Source organism: Mercenaria mercenaria, chromosome 16, assembly GCF_021730395.1.
Source record: "Mercenaria mercenaria strain notata chromosome 16, MADL_Memer_1, whole genome shotgun sequence".
Lineage (NCBI taxonomy): Eukaryota > Metazoa > Mollusca > Bivalvia > Venerida > Veneridae > Mercenaria > Mercenaria mercenaria.
Genome location: NC_069376.1, coordinates 41,089,002 through 41,111,361, shown reverse-complemented (window position 1 = coordinate 41,111,361; position 22,360 = coordinate 41,089,002). Strand labels below are relative to the sequence as shown.

The 22,360-nt window shown below is 34.7% G+C and overlaps 2 non-coding genes across 2 annotated transcripts; both read right to left on the bottom strand.

Moving 5' to 3' along the window:
• Positions 1–13,042: 13,042 nt before the first annotated feature.
• Trnad-guc (transfer RNA aspartic acid (anticodon GUC)) lies at positions 13,043–13,114 on the bottom strand. The gene has a single exon. It is a non-coding gene; the product is annotated as a tRNA-Asp (tRNA).
• A 1,384-nt stretch (positions 13,115–14,498) lies between these two features.
• Positions 14,499–14,570, bottom strand: Trnad-guc (transfer RNA aspartic acid (anticodon GUC)). The gene has a single exon. It is a non-coding gene; the product is annotated as a tRNA-Asp (tRNA).
• Between the last annotated feature and the right edge of the window lie 7,790 nt (positions 14,571–22,360).

The following is a 22,360-nucleotide window of genomic DNA, read 5'->3' as shown; positions in this document are numbered from 1 at the left end:
TATTTAACATGTTCTTCGCCTACCTGTGACACTAATTGTAAATTAATATACTTTATTTAACATGTTCTTCGCCTACCTGTGACACTTAGTGTAAATTAATGTACTTTATTTAACATGTTCTTCGCCTACCTGTGACACTAATTGCAATTATATTCTATTTAAGAAACTCATGAAACATTTGCATAATAGAAATTAAGGAATTAGACAGAAATTTATGTTTGCTTACGGCTGAGAACTATCACAGTTTTCTTGTCTTTGGTCTGATGTTGTTTCGAAGGCAATACTTGTTTCTTTTGTATACTCAGGTATTCTGCCACAAACCATATGTGCAAGTAAATAATAATAAATCAATACATTATTACTGTATGTGATAAAATATTGACTTTGGATGTTGAAACCACTAGCATTGAACACAGTGTGTTGTTATCGTTATAATTCTCTCAGGTGGTATGGTTAAGATTACAATTTGTTTTATGTTAAATGGAATTTACAGGAACTATACGCTACCATAACAAAACACTAGGCAAATTTATAGGAACTATATACTACCATAGCAAACAGTAGGCAAATCTATAGATGAGCCGCGCCATGAGAAAACCAACATAGTGGGTTTGCGACCAGCATGGATCAAGACCAGCCTGCGCATCCGCGCAGTCTGGTCAGGATCCATGTTGTTCGCTAACGGTTTTTCTAATTACAATAGGCTTTAAAAGCGAACAGCATGGATCCTGACCAGACTGCGCGGATGCGCAGGCTGGTCTGGATCCATGCTGGTCGCAAACCCACTATGTTGATTTTCTCATGGCGCGGCTCATTTCTGTCTCCGTAAATAATTCAAAATTTTAAGAACAAGTTTCCCCGTCTATACAAACTATACATGTATATATGATTTTAAACTTAAATTGTATGTATTTAGTCAGTGTTTTAATGACTTTAATAAGGTTAGAATGTAATGTTGTATTTCAGAAACAGCTCTAATACATTAAATCAACAAAGTTCATACATCTGCCGCATGATGTGATGTAGAGTAATGTTACTAAAAGCGAACTATCAGTGCACTTATTATTTGGGTATGAGAGTACCTTACTGTAGAACAATCTCTAGATGTAAATCCGAGCGAGTTAAATTAAAGTATATTAATTTGATATTTTTAACATTAAATCTTTAATGTACGAACGGGGTGTAGTGGGGGTAACATTTCAGTAGGCTAGATATTTGTAAAATCCCGTTGTGAATGACTAAATAAAAGATTGCTCAGAATATTCAAAAACACTGATATACAATAGAGCACACGTCAGTTTGCTGAACATTCATTTAGATATGGGAACCTACTATATGGATATTCATGAAACTGTACTCAATAGTCAGTTATTGAATGGGCAAATTCGTTCCACCCAACCCGGAATACGCCGGTCATGTGAGCGGCAAGAAAACATTCTAGGGGGTTTTAGAATAAACGAACTCTCCGGCGTACGTCGGTCACCTGAGCTGCATGTTAAAAGTAACAAATTTCTAAGTTATTATGATTTTCTGTTTTCCCCTGTTCCAAATAAAACAGCGAATTTTTCTTTGTGGTATGTCTCTACCTTTACGGGCATAAACCGCAAATTTCCAAATGTATCCCGAAAACATATAATTTGCAAGATAGAATCGGGCAGTGCCGGGAAGCCAAACGAATTGCCAGCGACGAAACGACGTACGCCCAAATGTGAAACGAATTCGCTGATGTTCTTAAATCGTGAGTGGCGTGGTCAACCTTTTATCAGATTTTAAATTATTTGCGGCGACAAACAATTATCTCTAAATTAGCCTAGTGTTTTTGGTGTGATAAATTATTGTTCTTCTAAATTCTGTTTTAAGTAGTCATAACCTAAATGCCATACAACATGAGAACATTTATAACGTTAAGGCCTATGCTATTTTGAAATTATGAATTAGGTGGGTGGGGTACATGATATTATTTCTGATTAATTTCGAAGTTACTGTAAAACAAACGTTATTCCAATGTGACAATACAACAAAACCACGAAGTGCTGAACTCTTACTTTAATTTAAAAAGTAAAATGGGAAAAGTTATCAGTATGTTCATGTCACAATTTTCAGGGTAAGTATTCTATGTCATCGTGCATAACTGCGAAAAACTATAACATACATAATAAAGCTAAACTATCCGTGTAAATGAGCTGAGAGCTATTTTTCTATTTCCGTTTATTACTTTTCTAAAAAACACATTACAATTTACCAGGTGTTGGCAAAATTTGTCATTTTTGTGCACATGCCTTTACACATTAAAGAAGTCCGAACTATAGGTATTGTGTGCGAGAGGGGCCTGAGCGCTTACGTAGTGCTCATTTACAGGAATTGTACTGCTCATATATATATGAATTTTATAGGTAGATAAAATTATTTATGTCATTGTTGTACATTTGGAGCAAATCGGTCCTATTCTGAAATATGTTAATTTATATACTACGGTAAAAGCCAATCAATGAATTCCTTTTATACCGTTGAACCAATCGTGAAACGGCATCTTCCTTCTTCGTCAGCATTGATCAAGAGTGAATAGCACGATTTTATTTTGGCTAATTTCTGGTTTTATCTTACCACCACATGCCATTCCGCCTCCTCTTTCAAGTGACAATTTTTTAATTTTGAAAGATTTCTCTTAATATGCAAATTCATCTACATTTCTTGATATGCTTTCGGCGGTTATATCCGCCCTAATATGTAAATATATATATTTGTTATGGTATTGGACTGTAACTCCATTCAGATATGAGAACATATCTATTTGTTAAGGACGGTATGTTTCGCCCAGATATGTGAAAATATAAATTTTTTAAGGTATTTTTCGGTGGTATTTTCTGCCCAGACATGTGAAAATATATATATTTTTTTAATGTATTGTTTTGCAATGGCGGTATTTTTCGCCCAGATATGTGAAAATATATATTTGTTAAGCGGTATTTTTCGCCCAGATATGTGAAAATATATATTTGTTAAGGTATTGTTCGGCAAAATAAATATTGCCCTTTTTCAGTCAACACTTAGTTCACTCTTATATTTTCCCATACATAGTCCTCAGGGTCAGTGCTTCGTTGTGAACAGATGCACATAAATAACTTTATCATAAGTCCGCAAAGTGCAACAAAAGAAATAGCAGTATTAATTTTGTAATAATATTATTTATTTTAACTTTTAGAAAGCTGCATTTTCAAGTACCTGAATTTTTCCACTTTAGTTAAAAAGAGTTTTTTTTTACAATAGATAATGACTGACTACAGAAGGTAATAAAAATACTATTGACCTAGAGAATGCTACAACCTACTAAACTTCAGAGTTTGTTTAAAATTATATTGAACACGTTTGCTTTAATTTAAGGTGAAAAATAAACTAGAACTCTATGATAAAAATCGAATAAATCATTTCGAACATGTTAGACAGTGATAAAGCAAACATATCGTACGTATTATTTAGCTGGATGATTTGAACTGTGAATATATACTTTTTACACTAACATTTAATTCCACGAGTACACACACATATACATATATATTTACCTTTACCTTTATACAATAGGAATATATTTGGTTTTACCTGTAAGATTAAAGCATAACCCCTCGTGAACAAATAATGCATGTGGCGTTCACTGTTGATATATAATTGTAATATTATATTTTGACGTTACACTGAAACAAACAAACCTTTTGCATATTCATTTATATAAAACAAACAAACAAAAACGGAACAATGTTTATTTGTTTGATTGTGAGTAACACCGAAACGACACAATGAACTTTTCCCAGGTTTTTGTTGGTGGTGAAAGGCTCCAGGGGTCCCTCCAGACATTTTTTGAGGCTCAGACTAGTACCTAGATCGAGACACTAACCTCAGTTGGATGGCTTCCTTACGTGAAAAGTTTCACACCTCATGTGGGTTTTTGATCCACGTCGGTGATGGGCGAGGAATTCGAAAGCCAGCGACCATGACCATCAAGTTTTTTCTTTTGCAAGTATAAAAACATAAATATTCAATTAAATTTCGTAAACATAACTGACAATGCATTTACCACGTCGGAAGTTACAAATGGTTTGCCGAATACACCATACTTTTAAATACAGAAGTTTACACAACATGTGGGTCGGAAAGCACGAAATTACGTTCTTGAACGTATATGTGAATAGTTACTTTTGAAATGTAAACAAAGGCATAAAAGTAACTGTTTTCATGTTCGTGGTAAAGGATCGACTTGTGATTGTCAATGTTCCCGATACGGAAATATATGAATGTATAAACCGAGCCGTTTCATCTTACAGGACTTACAGAACATAGTAAGCGGTTTTTTATTTATTGTATTTATGTTCTAGTAACCTTTGACACTGATTTCGAGGACAGACCGGGTTTGTGACATATACATGTCTGTTGTTGGGCTGGAAAAAGATGATCCAAAATTTATACTAAAAGCTATATTGCATAAATGTTTCGTTATTTCTGTGCATACAATTCGGTTGTTTGAAGGTTAGAATATCAGAAAATTACAGGAAATAAAACATGTCTTTGAAAAGTACCGATCTTTCATCATTTGTTTGGTTGGCGCATGATTACAAATTTAATGTTAGTAGGCCGTGATGTCCATGAAGCCGTGTAAAGTGATAATTTTGATGACACGTTGGTTTTATTTTGTAATTGTGAGTGATCGTTAAGTGATCAGAAAGATCGGACAGTGGGATTTATAAAAAAGTGATGTTTTATTTAGATTAGAAGTCAATCGTACTCTACAATAAGGAATCTAAGGTAAAAAAAACTCCTTTTATTTCGTTCACTGAAGAAACATGGCGGACACAGTTTTGTAAAAGAGCGGTGCACGTGTGATTCGTGTAACATAGTTTTAACGGCGTTTTCTTAGAAAGCTAACTCTCAGCTCATTTACACTGACATATCCTTGATTGAAGAATATATATATTGTATATATATGAGAGACTTACGGTACCAAATACTTACCCCGAAAATGTCTATGCATTTTCTTCTAGTGCACTGTTGGGACATGTTTTTGAGTGTCATTGATACTTTATAATTTATTCGGAGATACATTTTCTTATAATTATTAGTTTCTTTTTGATCCCCGTGCATTTCTCGCGTTGTTACGACAATCTCAGTTTTACATACGAATTTTGCATTGTCGAAATAGCATAGTCCTTAACGACACGCTTTGCCAATAGATACACGAATTCCCATGTGATTTCAAGATCCAAAGTCAATACTTCGTTTAGATTGAATAGTAACATTGTTTACTTGCAGATATGGCTTGAAACGAAAAGTATTCAATACTGTACAAAAGGAAACAGGCTTTGCCTTTTAAATACAAAAAATACTCATTACAGAAATAGTAAGAATCGCAATACTCGTTAACAATAGTTGATGGTTACCATTTATCAATATACATGTACACTATAACTATGTAATTGAGTTCCGCTTAAGGTGATGTCACTTTTTGAATTTCCGGTGAATAACAAAAAAAAACAAAGAATATTCAGTTCTTTCCAAAAACTGTTATATTATGATTCAACCAAATAGTTTCCATTGTCTACCAGAAAGGAAAAATTCTTATATCTTAATATTGAGATTTGATACCTTTATAACAGACAGTAAACTAAAACAATAGACATTCATATGTGACGTCGGTGAGCTCAACAAAGCAATTTCAGCACAAATATTAATGTGGAATGTAAAGTAAGTTAACCACTACAATATCCGTCCAAGATACTTTCAAAACAATGCATTTGCAGAATAGAGAGATAGAAGTAATTTTGACCAGCTCGTGAAAACTAATGACAAATTTTGACAGGTATATGATGACTCATGACCTAATTAATTTTTTTCTGTTATTTCTAACTTCCAGTTTGATTTTCATAAAATGGGTATTCTTTATTGTAGCTTACAACTCGTACATTAAAACAATAAAAGAATATATTGTTACCTCACTGTCGTTTTGTCTATCCATCTCTCGTACGAATTCCTATTGTTTCAGTCATTTGTCAGTAATTAGAGCAACTCACAGTGTTGCAATCATACAAAACACATCCCTTATTTTCACATAGATATTGAGGGTTTATCTAATGAGCACATGTATTGGAAACACAATTTCAATACCGACTGTGTATTGTAATAATGCTAAACTATCTCAGCCGTGACATCTCCTTAAGCCAGTGCTAGGTGGCGTGAGGGGTGTTGCTCTTTCTATTACCTCTCATGAACAGACTCAATCAAACCGAGTCTGTTATTATTTTACTTGGGTTTGCATTCTGTGCTTCGTACAGATTTTATTTCTTATTAAAGTTCTAAAGTCATAGGATTCGCTTGCCAGAACAATTACTATATATTCGTAACAAATAATCATATAATCAAGTATTTAAGTTCTCAAGTTGTGACGTTCTATTTATTCTTGGAGCACAAATTTCAAAGATATTACTAGTATTATCATATGCTTTGTGACCATACGTTCTTTCAACACGTAATCATATTCACTCAAATTAATAAGCTATAGAGCGGACACTGATGTTTTTAAAATTTAGGCTAAATCGATGACTATAACTCTTGAGATACTAATACAAGCAGACCAGTCAACAGTTGAACTGGATATAGAGATCTTGTTATAAATGTGGTTGAAATCAAAGAAATATGTAAACAGCTTATTGAGCGGACACTGTAACTTTCAGTCTTCGCAATATCGACTATTTCAATGGATATCAGACTTATTTTTCTTGGAAACTGGCCTTGGTGGGCAATTAATTTCGAAACATAAAAAGGTGTAGTAAAAACGAAATACATGGAAGGTATTATATCATCAAGTCAGGTATGGGGATGGAACTTTTAGTGTTTGCCCGAATTTCTTTTACCAACTTTACACTATACACGGCATCGTCATGGGGCAGCTTCTTCCACTTGCTTATTGTCTACTTACCCGAAAAACGAGAGCTATATACACCCAGATGTTCCTTTCTTTAAAAGATCAGGCAGAGAAAAGAGGTAAATCCTTAAAAATTGAAATTGCAATAACTTAAAATTAGTTACGTATTCTTTACTTTCTACAAAAAAAAGACATCGAGTCAGTAAACATGCAATAAAAACGATTTTTTTTTACAATTGATTTCAGGATTCAGCGTTTGTGTTACATGTCTTAGAGTGGATTTTGAAGATGCTTGCATCAAAGCTTTTACCGACGTGTTTCCCGAGGCTCGCGTGGAGTGCTGTTTCTTCCATCTCTGTCAAGCACACTGGCGGAAAATAGTCGACCTTGGGCTCCGGACTCAGTACATCGCTGACGAACACTTGGCGCTTTCACTTAGAATGTTCACTGCTTTGGCTTTTGTGCCCGTGGAGCACCTATACCACGTGTTTGCGGAGCTTTGTGAGACCGTCCCTGACGCAGCCCACGCCATAATTCCTTACATGGAGGAGACGTATGTAGGAGGATACCGTTTCAAAAGTTCCACCAAACCAGATGGGTCTTTAGTGAGTATTATCAAAGTATTTTCAAGCATAAATTTATGAACATTAATCTTCTTTAAGTGTCACAATTACTTAGTGTAATTACTCCTGTATTGGACTTTAAATAAACTCAGTTATGTATTACCTCTGATGTCTTACTACGCTCTTTACTCATTTAATCACTTTATATCTGGCCCAATTACTCAGTCTTATTACTCAGTTGTATCATATCAGGTACTCAAACGTCAATGGCGAGAGCCAACCTATCCTGTTGGACTTTGGAACGTGCATGAGCGTACACTGGCAGGTGAACCGAGGACAAACAACCAGCTCGAAGGCTGGCACCGGAGGTTTAAGACCATTGTGGACAAGCACCACCCCAACATTTTCTTGTTTATAGACAAGCTGAGGTCGGAGCAATCAAGAACAGAGACACAGGTGGAGAAGTTGATCGGTGGACAAAAACCGGCTGATAGTCGGCAAAAGGTATATAATACGCACTTCATTTTTTGATATTCAGTTTTCTGCAAAATGTATGTTATGAATTTGTATATCTTGCTTCAATTCAATTTTTTTTACCTATTTTGATTTCAGACTAAGAAAGCTAACGATCAGATCACGAGAATTGTGAAGGACTACGGAAAGAGGCCAGTCTTGGATTTTCTGAAGGGAATAAGCTTTAACATCAAATATTGAAAATATGGTGTATCTGGACAATGTTATTTAGATGGAATATAGTATACTATGTATTGTTCGATTAGAGTATGATGAATAAATATTTGATGATGAATCAAGTTGAGTCTACTTTAATCGGGTTGAAAGCTGAAAACTGTAAACATATCGGAAAAGTGGGTAAGTCTAATTCGACTAAATTCGACCAAATTCGACGAAAATTCGGTTAGATATACATTCGACATAATGTCCTATGAGACCAATTGTACATTCGACTAATTGTCCTTTCTGTCTAATGTCTTTCGACCAAATGTCTTTCGACGAATAGTCATGGAAGCCATGAGAGCATCTTAAATGATAAACGATTATTGTATTCAAGAGAAGATCTCTTCGAGATATATAATTATATTATTTTAATTCAACACGATATCAAAGATTATAGTCTACATCCTCAAAGACATCTACCAAATCATGAAATATTTATCTGTTTTGTGTCATCATCCTTTATAGCACACTGGTATGACATTTGACGCTATGACGTACTACTTTAGACGTACAGACAGTGAACAGTGATTCCGTTGCATAATAACGTCTCACCATTTTAATTTAGTCAATTTAGTGCTCTTTGCTCACTAAGAAAACAAATTGCATCGTGTTAGACTTGGAAGGGTCAGATGAAATCTGAACTTAAATTATACTAGTACATGTATACACGTTTCCTATGCTAAACCTGTTACCTTTGTACACTGCTGAATGTTTTGCCACAAATTACACTTCGATGATTTGCAATTTCTTAAGGTAAAAGGGAAACATTTCTCGATGCAAGCAGTGGCAATGTTTGGTGTTCATATATCAATTTATTCTGAAATTACTAGAGAGTTCTTGTAACTATTGACATAACGTGATTTTATTGTTATTAATTTTGTAAGGCTTACAAAGGACTTTCGTCTGATATTATTACTGTGAATGAAGGAAATTTGTTCTACAAAGGCAGGAGGTGTGAGGTGGAGGACTGATTGGCAACCTCTAAACGCTTTTCTTCTAACTGCCTCGCTTTGGGAGTACACATTTTTCATAAGGGGAAGCGCTGCAGCTGGCTTACGGAAGATTGGTGATTCTATTCAAGTATCCGTCCGTGCATGAAATATTGCTTGGACTCTGGCAAGAGAAATGTGCTTCCGTGGTGTAATCGAAAGAAGTTCCTTACTTTCAATTTTAGGAAATGAGAATGTTTCATTTTACGCAAAAGCCAGGCACTGCTATTGATTTTCCACAGGCTTCCATTATAAAAAATGATTTTGTCACATACCCGATCCATTTTTTTTAGCTCACCTGAGCACAAAGTGCTCATAGGTGAGCTTTTGTGATCGCCCTGTGTCCGTCGTCCGTCGTCGTCCGTCCGTCCGTCGTCGTCAACAATTTGACTGTTAACACTCTAGAGGTCACAATTTTGGCCCAATTCTAATGAAACTTGGTCAGAATGTTACTCTCAGTAAAATCTTGGATGAGTTTGATATTGGGTCATCTGGGATCAAAAACTAGGTCACCAGGTCAAATCAAAGGAAAAAATTGTTAACACTCTAGAGGTCACACTTTTGATCCAATCTTAATGAAACTTGGTCAGAATGTTACCCTCAATAAAATCTTAAAGGAGTTTGATATTGGGTTATCTGGGGTCAAAACCTAGGTCACCAGGCCAAATCAAAGGAAAAGCTTGTAAACACTCTAGAGGTCACAATTTTTGCTCAATCTTTATGAAACTTTGTCAGAATGTTACCCTTAATAAAATCTTAGACAAGTTTGATATTGGATTATCTGGGGTTAAAAACTAGGTCACCAGGTCAAATCAAAGGAAAAGCTTGTTAACAATCTAGAGGTCACAATTTTGGCCTAATCTTAATGAAACCTGGTCAGAATGTTACCCCCAATAAAATCTTCGACAAGTTTGATATTGGGTCATGTGGGGTCAAAAACTAGGTCACCAGGTCAAATCAAAGGAAAAGCTTGTTAACACTGTAGAGGCCACATTTATGACTGTATCTTCATGAAACTTGGTCAGAATGTTAATCTTGATAATCTCAAGATCCAGTTGAATCAGGGTCATGTAGGATCAGAAACTAGGTCACCAGGTCAAATCAAAGGAAAAGCTAGTTATCACTGTAGAGGCCACATTTATGACCATATCTTAATGAAACTTGGTCAGAATGTTAATCTTGATGATCTATAGGTCACTTTCAAATCTGGATCATATGGGGTCAAAAACTAGGTCACTGGGTCAGATGGAAGGAAAAGCTTGTTAACAGTCTAGAGGTCACAGTTTTAGCCCAATCTTAATGAAACTTGGTCAGAATGGTACCCTCAATTAAATCTTGGAAGAATTTGATATTGGGTCATCTGGGGTCAAAAACTAGGTCACCAGGTCAAATCAAAGGAAAAGCTTGTTAACATGGTAGAGGCCACATTTATGACTGTATCTTCATGAAACTAAATCAGAATGTTAATCTTGATGGTCTTTACGTCAAGTTCGTATCTGGGCCATGTGGGTCAGAAACTAGGTCACCGGGTCAGATCAAAGGAAAAGCTAGTTAACACTTTAGAGGCCACATTTATGACCATATCTTAATGAAACTTGGTCAGAATGTTAAGCTTGATGATCTTTAGGTCAATAGATCAGGTGAGCGATACAGGGCCTTCATGGCCCTCTTGTTTACCATTTCTTACCCCCTTCGATGAATGGCGTGTAGAGTTCAAATGCCCACTGAGACCTACTATTCTAAAGTGACAATTAAGAAGTTATGCAATCAGCCAGACTCCTGTAAAATATTTAAATTTGCAGAGAGAAAACATTGTATTACTTGATTTTGACATAAATTTTACTATCGTAAACACGACATTTTCATCCAATCAACTTATGTCTCATTGACTCTTACGGGTTTTCCTACACGTTTTTCAACCAATCCAAAGTCGCGTTTAAATAAGAATATCTGACTATTAGCGGATGCTGGCAAATTGCACAGACTTGAAAGCAGGCATTTACCGTGTGGAAAGTATTCGGACTGCAACCCTGATCATCGAGATAAGATTACAAATGACTAGTACTTCAATGTTGAATTAATATTCACAGTAAAGTCACATTTTGGTAGAAATATCGTGGAAAATTTGAGCATTATGTCCTGTATTTCGAACGGGCAATGGCCAATAAACTTATTGAAAAGCTGCTGTACATTTTTAAACAAAATTATTCTTCATTATCATTTGTGAAGGATCAATAACAAGGTGTAGTGTAACCATCCTCAATGCAAATTTCATTTAGGTTATTAATTTATCCTCAAAGGCTATTCTTCTTCATAACGGACATACCAAATTATTCAGAACAACTACGTAAAACTTTTTAGAGAAGTTGCTGTGTTTGGTAAAATAGATATTTCCTTTCATAACATATATATACTTTACTGTCCGCCATCTACTCCGTACAGAAATTCAAACATTTTCGCTGCATGGACTACGTGGTGAGTTTTGTTATACACAGTAATACATATATCTGAAAAAAGAAGTATGATGTTCTGTACGAAACACACCGCGGACACAAGAACAGCGTGTTTTAAGGGACAAAATGCATGTCTGTCAACAAAATAGCGTCCGTATAATATTTTGTGCACTTGTTCTGAACATTAAAATGTAAGTTTGTTATGAAAAGCAGCTGCATAGGAAGTATTATAAGTGCAATAATGAATTTCAGTTGATGAGCTTACAAGAACCTTAATATAGATTTGAAGTAATCTCGGATTCTTGTCAAAAATATTATGCTTTGGAACTTTAAAAGGAATGCTCCCCGACGGGGAATCGAAGCCCGGTCTCCCGCGTGACAGGCGGGGATACTTACCACTATACTAACGAGGAGATATTATTAGTGTATAAGTAAAACGTATCAGTTAACATGCTTCTATTCGGACAGATATAGAATCAATCTGACTAAAGTACATCTCCATTGATCAAAGAAATATTGATATCATTTGTGTTTTAAGAAAGTTTAAGCCGTTAGAAAAACATCACTGTGGACGCTCGGAGTCTGCTCATCCGACCTTTGTCTTATCAGTTCTAAAAATAGAAAATACAACGGATTTGTATACAAACACGGCCGATCTCTCCTATTACGATACGCTTAGGATCTGAAAAACGAGCTATGGATTTCCAATATTGCTATTTTTATTTTCGCAAATCTATTTTTATTTGAACCAATCAGACGACTTGTTAGAATGTCAAAGAGTAAGAAAAATTTGCAGTCAGTCCAGGCTTCGAGCCCGGGACCCCTCGCCCTACCGTCGACTGAGATAACCGGCTATCTGCCATCTTACGACATAAGAATTATAGATATCAAAAACTAAGGCTTTTTTAAGCTTGCAGAATGTTGTAAGTTAGCTTTTGATTGGCTAGCGGAAGGGTCGTCAGAACGAGGCTATCAATAGCTCGCGTTCAGATCCTAAGCGTAGCGTAATAGGATATGTACTTTAGTCAGATTGGAAGATCAAGACTTTAGTACTTTAGTCAGATTAGATATAGAATATACAGTACTATTCCCGCACGATAATTTAAACGATAGCATGTTTATATTATTGTTTGATTGTTATGGTTCTCATACATCGTTGAACTCAAAAAGGTTGTCCATATAGAAGTTAAGTGCATACTGTAATGTTATACAAAAATATTATCTGTATTGAAACGCTTTAATGAAGAAAAATCATAATTATCAAACATGCTATCGTTTGAGTTATCGTGCGGGATTTATACTTTTAAAGATGTGTAAACGTTAAGTAATGTTTGAGAAGGTTTTAAGTATGAAAAATATACTTTTTTGTCGCCTAGAGGTGATGTAAAATGAAAGCTCCCCGACGGGGAATCGAACCCCGGTCTCCCGCGTGACAGGCGGGGATACTTACCACTATACTATCGAGGAGATACGCAAACTGATTGTAGTTTTATTTTAACATTATAATCAGCCAACCTGACCGTAAAGAGATTATATAGAGATTATTGATCAATAAATGCATATTATCATGAAGTAGCAGACAGTACTTCCCAAGTGGTCTAGTGGTTAGGATTCCTCGCTCTCACCGCGGCGGCCGGGGTTCGATTCCCAGCTTGGGAAATATATTTTTGCATTCAAGTCTGTTCGACTATGCAAATTCTATCAGACAACATGTCAGACGAGTGACTGAGTGTTGTTAGGTATGCTGCGGCGCACTTTGCACGAAACATCGACTTTAGAATACTTTGAGTAATGCGGACTGTGATACCTGACGTCAACTAGTTTTATAACCCCGAAGACACATGTGAAGTTTCAACTCAATATCTGCATTAGTTTTGGAGATAGTAACTTGCATGTAAAACTTTAACCAGAATTTTCTAAGTCCAAAAGGGGGCATAATTTGCCCAAAATACATGTCAGAGTTATGGGACTTGATTCTGTCAACTAGTGTTATAACCCCGAAGACACATGTGAAGTTTCAATTCAATATCTGCATTAGTTTTGGAGATAGTAACTTGCATGTAAAACTTTAACCAGAATTTTCTAAGTCCAAAAGGGGGCATAATTTGGCCAAAATACATGTCAGAGTTATGGGACTTGACCCAGTGAGGTAGGTAATTAATCTAGAAAAAGAAAAAGTAAGTTTTAAATCCATATGCCTTTTAGTAATAGCTGTATGTACTTGCACGCAAAACTTTAACCAGAATTTTCTAAGTCCAAAGGGGGCATAATTTGGCCAAAATACATGTCAGAGTTATGGGACTTGACCTAGTGATGTAGGTAATTGATCTAGAAAAAGAAAAAATAAGTTTCAAATCTATATGCCTTTTGGTAATAGCTGTATGTACTTGCACGCAAAACTTTAACCAGAATTTTCTAAGTCCAAAAGGGGGCATAATTTGGCCAAAATGAAGGTCAGAGTTATGGGACTTGCTGCTATCAACTAGTTTTATAACCCCGAAGACACATGTGAAGTTTCAATTCAATATCTACATTAGTTTTGGAGATTGTAACTTGCATGTAAAACTTTAACCAGAATTTTCTAAGTCCAAAAGGGGGCATAATTTGCTTAAAATACATGTAAGAGTTATGGAACTTGGCCCAGTGAGGTTGGTAATTGACCTAGAAAAAGAATAAATAAGTTTCAAAGCTATATGCCTTTAAATGATAGCTGTATGTACTTGCATGCAAAAACTTAACCAAGGTGTGACGCCGACGCCGACGCCGACGCCAGGGTGAGTAGAATAGCTAGACTATTCTTCGAATAGTCGAGCTAAAAATATACTCACCTAGAGGTGATGTAAAATGAAAGCTCCCCGACGGGGAACCGAACCCCGGTCTCCCGCGTGACAGGCGGGGATACTTACCACTATACTATCGAGGAGATACGCAAACTGATTGTAGTTTTATCTTAACATTATAATCAGCCAACGTGACCGTAAAGAGATTATATAGAGATTATTGATCAATAAATGCATATTATCATGAAGTATCAGACAGTACTTCCCAAGTGGTCTAGTGGTTAGGATTCCTCGCTCTCACCGCGGCGGCCGAGGTTCGATTCCCCGCTTGGGAAATATAGTTTTGCATTCAAATCTGTTCCACTATGCAAATTCTATCAGACAACATGTCAGACGAGTGACTGAGTGTTGTTAGGTATGCTGCGGCGCACTTTGCACGAAACATCGACTTTAGAATACTTTGAGTAATGCGGACTGTGATACCTGACGTCTTTTTCCGCCATAAACAGCTGAAAATTCACCATATGACCTAAACTTGTGTCGGTGTGAAGTAAACCCAAACAAAAAAAGAAAACAAAATATGCAAAGGCTGGGCTATATACCAGTGAAAGAAAATTGAAAAAGAACATTTTCTTTGTTTTTAACAAAACCAAGTTATATCCGGACCATACTGATATACTTAACAGATTTTCACACAACCAAAAGCCTATATTTCACAAGACATCCATACATTTGCTTCGAATAATCCAAAGAAAAATTTGCTATTGAATATAAAATATTCTGTTAATATATTTTCAATTTGTTCTATAGTGCATTAAAGTTAACAGTATACAATGTAAATGATTTTAAGTTTCTTTGAACCTCTCTTCCTACACGGGTTTGTAACCTTACAGTTCTAAAATGTTATAAAAAATTGTTTCTACAAAAAGATAGGTATCATTCGAAAATATTAAGTATGTTAGGTTCTAGCTTACCAGCTGACAAAACGGAAGACTTGAACTTTAGTTCGGCCACTGTTTCGATCCAGTAATATCAACTCTTGTACTGATCACTAATGGATATTGCCAGCATTCGATAAATTCAAAGTATTTGCTGTGTGCATAATAGTAAAGGAAAATGTGCGACCACCACAATTGACCGTCTATACTAAACTACCATTTTGACCCTATTATGGGTTACATTGCACAAGGTGAGGAGACTATTTAATGCAAATTGGTCTGAGATCATTAATTACTGTTAATACATATGTGATATCTTCTACTTACTTAATAATAAAGCAATATTCCTTTCCGCCGAGGCCTGATTTGACCTTCTGCGCTATATATAACACTTTCAATGTCATTTCTACGGAAGACCATAAGTGTCAGATGTATGTTATTTATTAAGTCGAAATTTCGAGTTACTAACTACAATAGTTTACGCTGATGTATAGGTCCTGGCCAAGATTAGGTAACTGGTGTATCCATTGGGTAGCCCTACAGGGTTTGCTCATAGAAAATATCACTATTTAAACCATGTTATTTATTGATTGATTTTGTTGGGTTTAACGTCGCACCGACACAGTTATAGGTCATATGGCGACTTCCCAGCTTTTATGCTGGAGGAAGACCTCAGATGCCTAAACCATGTTTAAGTTTGGAAGGTTTTCGACCTAGTTTGAGCCCATATGTCAATGAAATATAGACATACCCTAAATGAAAGTATAGTTATGACCAAGATTTGGTACCCGGACAACTCTAGATTTTGAGGAGAGGTCATAGAAGGAGATCGGGAAGTATTCAAACTTAGAATATTTCACTATTTTGACCATATCTGGAAGGTTTTCGACCTAGTTCGAGCCCCTACCACATGAACATACTATACATGCAAATGGGGGTATATATCCTGGATACAGTTTGAAATCTAGAGTAGCTCTAGAGGCTATGGTAGGTCATACATTGATGTACGGTAGTATATGTTCAAGTCCCTACATGTTCGGTACAATATGTGGATATGTAGATAAATGATTCCACTTCAAAGAGTCAAAAGTCGACCATTATATTTTTGGCCTTTGACAGACGGACAGACGTTCAAATTTTTTCGGAGAAAAGGGCAAGATAGTAACTCGAAATTTCGACTTATTAACTCGAAATTTCGGGTTAGTAACTCGAAATTTCGACTTACGTAACTCGAAATTTCGACTTATTAACTCGAAATTTCGGGTTACTAACTCGAAAATTCGTGTTACCAACTCGAAAATTCGAGTTACGTAAGTCGAAATTTCGAGTTACTAACCCGAAATTTCGAGTTATTAATTCGAAATTTCGGGTTACTAACTCGAAAATTCGTGTTACCAACTCGAAAATTCGAGTTACGTAAGTCGAAATTTCGAGTTACTAACCCGAAATTTCGAGTTAATAAGTCGAAATTTCGAGTTACTATCTTGCCTTTTATCCACAAAATTTGAACGTCTGTCCGTCTGTCAAAGGCCAAAAATGTAATGGTTAATAAAAAGACGCACATGGCACTAATGCTCTTTCGTACATTTCTGTGATCCATCGACAGTTTAACAATGAGTGTTGTCCAAAGAAAGTTGACTGGTAATCATTATTTATTCTATCCTATTTTTCTCTTCCTGTCAGCAATTATTTTTGTCCACGCGGTGGTCCATTATACTTTCGCATTGGATACAATATATTCCGTTTTTGATGTTTTGACTAACTGATAAAAGTCGAAAAGCATCAATAAAGTTTGGACGTTTAAGTGAGGGAGCCATGTCCACCTAACTGTTACTATTGAGGAACTTGAGAATAAACTAAGAGGATTATTTAACGACTTGTAACTTTCCGAAAAAAAACATATTGGACGAGCCTATTGTTCCTTCGAATGGATACTCGTTCAAATACATTTCGGTATTGTACAAAAATATTAAATATTCTAATAAAACAACAAAATTATGAATATTATGATATCATGGACACCACTGCAAATTATTGTTAGTTAAAATTCTTTGATATGAACTGCCTCGTATATATATTTAAACCATAGCTCCAAGTGTTTCTTTAACTCTATTTATCTTTGATTGATTTGGTGTTGTAACAAATACAAATGTTGGTTTAATGTATTGCATTTAACTTTACTTCTGTATTATTTATTTATTGATGTTGTGACATATCATATCAAGGTTTGTAACAGGTACGAGGATAATCAAATTCAGCCTGAAAAATAATCAATACATCTGACTACATATAGATTCCTCTTTAATAGCGCTTCCTGAAAAAGGACACAATATCTCTTATCGCATAGTGCGGCAATTTTCCTTTGATCTTTGCAGCATGTTATACATAGTAACACACATTATTACTACAAAACTGTGCTGATATCTTACAAAACTGTTGCGATATATATCAACACGGAAATCTATATGGAGTTTCATAAGAAAAAAAGTGTTCCGATATATATCAGCACAGTAAAACTGTTCCGATATATATCGGAACACTTTTTCTCTATTGAGGCCCTATCAAGGGAGTATAATTTTTTCCTTTCAAAGAAAAGATGATTTTAGCTCCAATTTACAGTTCACAGAGAAAGAATTGTCACAAACACCTACATTTATAAAGTAAAAGAATAAATAAACTAGAATATTTCAAAAACTTGATAGTTATTGCCACATTCAGAAATACATGAAATATATGAAATTCTGAGATTTCTCAAATGTTTCTTTTTCTTTGATTTTTTTTACAAACAAAACAACAAGTTTTACAATATGTCTGGCCAATGAAATGCAAAGATTTAAAACCAATGCAGAAATTTGTTGGGTACTTTTATCTGGGGAACACATTTTCTAAAACAGAAGTTTTAGTGTTTCAGTCAGCGAGGCGCAGAAAGGGAATCAAAATAGTAAAAATAAAAATAAACAAATTTAAATGAAAATGATATATAAATTTTAATGATAAACTATGCGATAAAACAGTTATAGTATGTAGTGCTCGTGTGTTACCAGAATATATCAGAGCTAGGGGTACATCTCGTTATTTTTCTCTTCACATATCTGTCTCGGCCTACCGGCCTCGACGATATGTGCAGAGAAAAATACCCTCGATGTACCCCTAGCTCTGATATATCCTGGTAACACACTCTCACACATACTATAACTATTACTTATCAACGTTCAGGTGAGTCCGTCAGTATGAAGAAAAAATACATGTATTATTAAAGATTACGTGATCTCAACAGACTTTTTAGTTCATCTGACTACTTGATAAATAAATAGTTACGATTCCAAAGGTATGGCCATATTAATGTGTGCGTTTCCGCTATTTTTGTATTTACTTTTTATATATTAAATAGTAAAAATAAAAATAAACAAATTTAAATGAAAATGATATATAAATTTTAATGATAAACTATGCGATAAAACAGTTATAGTATGTAGTGCTCGTGTGTTACCAGAATATATCAGAGCTAGGGGTACATCTCGTTATTTTTCTCTTCACATATCTGTCTCGGCCTACCGGCCTCGACGATATGTGCAGAGAAAAATACCCTCGATGTACCCCTAGCTCTGATATATCCTGGTAACACACTCTCACACATACTATAACTATTACTTATCAACGTTCAGGTGAGTCCGTCAGTATGAAGAAAAAATACATGTATTATTAAAGATTACGTGATCTCAACAGACTTTTTAGTTCATCTGACTACTTGATAAATAAATAGTTACGATTCCAAAGGTATGGCCATATTAATGTGTGCGTTTCCGCTATTTTTGTATTTACTTTTTTTGTATGGATTGGTGGCAGTTTATTTTCTAACAATAGAAAGATATTTTGCAAAGTAAATTTGTGGCATTAGAGTGATGACATAACTGTAAGTCAATGACTTTATGCCAGATGATACTTAACTGAGGAGCAAAAAATTGGGACAAATATATCTCCTAAGAATATTATAGCAATACCTTTACTTGCAGCTGCTTCCACATGTAACTGAAACAGGTCAATCACCTTTGGTTGTGCAGGCAGTTGTTCTCCTGACTTATAAAATTTGTGGCTCAATCGGGCCTTCGATACTTTCGCATCCATTCACTTTGACTCCCCTTTGTATGTGATCCTACAAATTCTGGCATATATTTTGCAAATAATCAATTCATCAATTTGTGTCATCCAGACAAAATTACTAAATGATAGTACTTCTACATAAAGCAAACAATTTCCTATGTGAGCAATATGAAATAATTTCCTCTTGCATCTGTAATGTTTATAATAGAAAAAGTGTATATTTTTACAAAAATGCGGTCGATATTAAGCGTCAAGTTGGAAATTCAGAAACTTTCCAATTGGACTTGTTGGTTGCGGGTTTATCCCGCTATCAAAGTTACAAGTGTATTTCTGACAATCATATAGCATCTTTATTTTATTCCGAATCACATCCAAAGGATGTACATGTGCTACACAAAATAGTTCCGCTCATGAACAATGCGGATGAATTATCAATGAACAAGCAGTTCTTATTCAACCTGTATCCACTCACACTGACCATTTAGATTATGTAAGATATATCAATGATCAGGTATTCCAGCCCATGGTTACATCACAAGCTAGGTTAGGCAAAGTCCATCTTATATGAGGCACATTAAATTTGTAATTGTTTCTCATTTATGTATATTCATACATTGTATAACCATCAGACATTTCACGGCTTTGATTCCTATATTTTGGTACATTGCATTAGTTTCTTGGCAGAAAGTGTGATAGTCTTATAATAAATCTAATGCCATATTAAGCTTTGCTCTGGGTTTCTTGTGATTTTGTCTGACTAGGTGATAAATTGATTGGTAATTACAAAAAAAAATCCAATTTATAAAGCTTGAAATGTTTGACTTTAAAAAATGAATATATCTTAAACGGTTAAATATACAATGTATGATAAATGTATTTTACACATGAAAGATATAACACAGTATTGAGGAAGCATCAAAAGTTTTGACGAGTATATATTACGGGCATGTACCAAAATTAGACATTTTGGGTAACGCCTGAAAAAGGTAAAATGACTGACGTAACCAGTTGTTTAGTAAATGCCTACATATTATTAGGTCTTTTTTTAATGCCCAAGTTAAATGTAGGTTTTTAAGAAACTGCTTGTTCAGTCATTTTGTTCAATACTAGTATGTTATGTAATATATGCACGACAGTGTGGGGTGAAATATTATCTACGAACTAGTTAAAAGCAATAAATTGATTTAGTGAAAATTACGTAAGCTTAATAAAGCTAAAATACGTTTTAATCGGATCACTATTGAAAAGTGTATGGCAGTTTAAAACTTAAAGAATGGCTGATCATGGAGGCAACAATTTTAGTGCGTTTGTGACGTCATTTAGACGGCACAGCCAGATGATACATTTTGCAAATTTCCAAATGGATTATTTTGTAAAATTTCTTGAATTTCAGATGTATAGTATGATAACTACTTTCCTTCTAGTTGGACAAAGTAGACACATTTTGCAGAATTAAGGAAACGTAATTCAACTATTTGCTTTATGTCGCCGTGGACAAAACGGCTGCATGTTTGCACAAGTATTTAAGTGTCACTGCTTTCTCATTTTTAAGCTGATTTTGAAACTTCTTTCACTTCCTTAAATAAAACGTATGGCACACCAGCTTCTGAAAATTTAGTCGAAAAGAGTGAATATAGTTGACTTATTAAATCGTTTCATTTTAACAAACTTAACAATGTTAAAACCAAAGATCCGTAACAACCACTGCAGTCCAAAAATATAGCAAAATACTTGTTTGAAATGTGTGCTTTATTAAATCTTATCTTAAACCCCGTGATCGCCATTATATCTAATTACATCAAGCAATATTTGTATCATATAATTATTGTTATTGCTGATAATTCTTTTGTAAACGTTGGTCCATTCTACGCGAAAACTGCTTTAGAAAGAAATAGCCATATATTGGATATATTAATTTAGGGATATGTGAAATATGAAGGAGTCTTTTTGGAAAATAATCAACAACTATAAAACACTGATACGTTGGCATACTGCTGATACATAATACTAGTTATTTTCGGATTTTCTTTTTGGAGAAAACAACATTTTATTATTTTTGATGAAATAGCTAGCCTTTTATATGAAAATATCTAAAATGGACCTTTTTCTTTTGATTTCAATATAATCTCTAGTTTTACTTCTGCATTTGACAGATAATGGGATATTTCAGCAATCTTAACCAAAAGTCAAGTTTTAAAACAGCATATAACTTCCGAGTTCATTTTTTCCAATCTGTCTCGGTAGCAATGTAGGCAAAGGGAAGTAATAATAATTTTCTGATAAACTTTGGCCGGATATATAATTTGCAATGAGAATGTTTGATAAATATGACACAACAGTTTTTACATTCATTTCATTCTTTCGACAAAGTGTGTTCATTGAATGTAAAGGGTGTAAGGAAAGTTTGTTCCAATAGGAAAAGTGAATCTGTATACCAAACATTGGAAAGTAGGATATGTATACTGTGTTTTAGTCACATTCTTATATTGGACGTCATTAATGCTCTACAGAAATTTGACTGATTTAAGACTTTCTTACTGGAGAAATACAACTTATTCTTCAAACTAATTTAAGAAATTTTCAACTTTTGAAAATAAACATGTATTTCTTTTTTAACTGATTCTAACATATACAGTTTATGTCAGACCAGAAATTATAAATTGTATAAAACAAACTCAACGACTAAACTGTAAAATAAAATAGTGTTCTAAATATTTTTCAAAATATATATGCCATTAAATCTGAAAGTGGCCTACCCTTCAAAGAATGTAGTGAAAACTGCCATTTTCTACAAGAAAAATATATATGAATACGGTCAAATTTTCACCGGCTGTCATACATTCATCTATCAAATGCAATAGTAAAACCCAAAACATTATAGTAGATAGTCTTTC